A 1,969-nucleotide genomic window follows, 5' to 3' on the forward strand; every position below is an offset into this window, starting at 1 on the left:
TCCAAGGGGCCCCCAATGAGGGGCCCCAGAGGGGGCCCCCTATGAAACCTTAGCGGTACCCTTTCGGGGCCCCTAGGGGGCCCCCGGGGGGCCCCCAGGAGGCCCTTTGGGGGCCCCTAGGGGGCCCCCAGGAGGCCCATTGGGGGCCCCTAGGGGGGCCCCCAAGTCGAGGGTTCAGGGGCCCCAAGGAGGGGCCCCTGGGGGCCCCTTAGTGAGGGTTTAGGGGCCTCAGTAAGGGCCCTTAGGGGCCCCGTAGGGGCCCCCAATACAGGGTTTAGAGGCCCCCAGAAGGGGTCCATACGCGCCTCAAGAAGGGGCCCCCAGGGGCCCCTAGAGGGGCCCCTAGGGGGGGCCCCTACGAGGGGGGCCCCTGGGGCCCTTCGGGGGCCCCTAGGTGGGGCCCCTATGTGCTCTTGGGGGGCCCCATGAGGGGCCCCTGGGGGCCCCCTAGGGGCCCCCAGTAGAGGGTTTAGGGGCCCGAAAGATTTGATTTAGGGCCCCCAGGGGGGCCCCCCGGGGGCCCGCAGTAGAGGGTTTAGGGGCCCCCAGAAGATTTGATTTGGGGGCCCCCAAGGGGGGGCCCCCCTCAGGTATTGACGAGAGAGAGAAGAGATATAGACTGTTTATTATTTTATAATAAAGAAAGAGATAGATGTTAAGGAGAAATAAAATAAATATATTTGTTTATTTATTTTTTTATAAAATAAATATATTTGTTTGTTTTTGTCTCTCTTTGTCTCCTTTTGTTTGTCTCCTTTTCTCTGTCTCTGTGTCTGCTTCTGTCTCTCTTTTTTTTTGTCTCCTTTTGTCTCCTTTTGTCTCCTTTTGTCTCCTTTTGTCTCCTTTTGTCTCTCTCTTTTTCTTTGTCTTTATATATGTTAATGCATGCAAGCGAAAACGGCTTTAGCGTTTAGGGTTTAGGGTTTAGGGTCTAGGGTTTAGGGTTTAGGGTTTAGGAACAGTAGACAGATGCATGCAGCAACAAAAAAAAAACAAAAAAACAAAGATAGAGGGAAATAGAGACAAAAGGAGACAAAAGGAGACAGGAGGAGACAGAAGGAGACAAAAGGAGACAGAAGTAGTATCTCAAACAGAAACAGCTGCAGCAGCAGCAGCAGCTGCTGCTGCTGCTGCTGCAGCTGCAGCTGCTGCAGCAGCAGTACTTGTAGCAGCAGCTGCAGCAGCAGCTGCTGCTGCAGCAGCAGAACTTGTAGCAGCAGCTGCTGCTGCAGCTGCTGCAGCAGTTGCAGCGTCAGTTGGAACAGCAGCTGCAGCAGCAGTTGCTGCAGCAGCAGCAGCAGCAGCAGCAGCAGCAGCAGATGCAGCAGCAGCTGCAGCAACTGTATTTTATTATTTCACTACTATCATCATATTTTATTATTACAATACTATATTGTTATCTTGTTACTTATTATATATTTTTTATTTTTATTTTTATTTTTTTATTTTTATTTTATTTTTATTTTATTATTTTTATTTTATTATTTTTATTTTATTATTTTTTATTTTTATTGTTTTAATTTTTTTTATGTTATTATTTTTATTTTTTTATTTTTATTATTTTTTTATAAGTTCCCTCCTACTGCAATAAAGACAAATAGAGCTCCACTGGCTGCAGCAACAGCAGCAGCAGCAGCAGCAGCAGCAACAGCAACAGCAGCAACAGAAGCAGCAGCAGCAGAAGCAGCAGCAGCAGCAGCAACAGAAGCAGCAGAAACAGCAAAAACAGCAGCAGCAGTAACAGCAGCAGTTATCGTATCATTTTTGTATTTATTGTTTTTAATTTTGCTTTTATTTTTACTTTTATTTATTTTTATTTATTTTTATTTATTTTTATTTTTATTTGTTTTTATTTTTATTTGTTTGAGGGTTTAGGGTTTAGGATAAAGATAATGAAGGGTTCGGGTGTATACGCAGCTTGCATGCACCGAAATAAATAAAAAAATAAAAAATAAAATAAAATAAATTT

The sequence above is a fragment of the Eimeria mitis genome, genomic scaffold (assembly GCF_000499745.2).
Source record: "Eimeria mitis Houghton genomic scaffold, Emh_scaff1356, whole genome shotgun sequence".
NCBI classification, from domain to species: Eukaryota; Apicomplexa; class Conoidasida; order Eucoccidiorida; family Eimeriidae; genus Eimeria; species Eimeria mitis.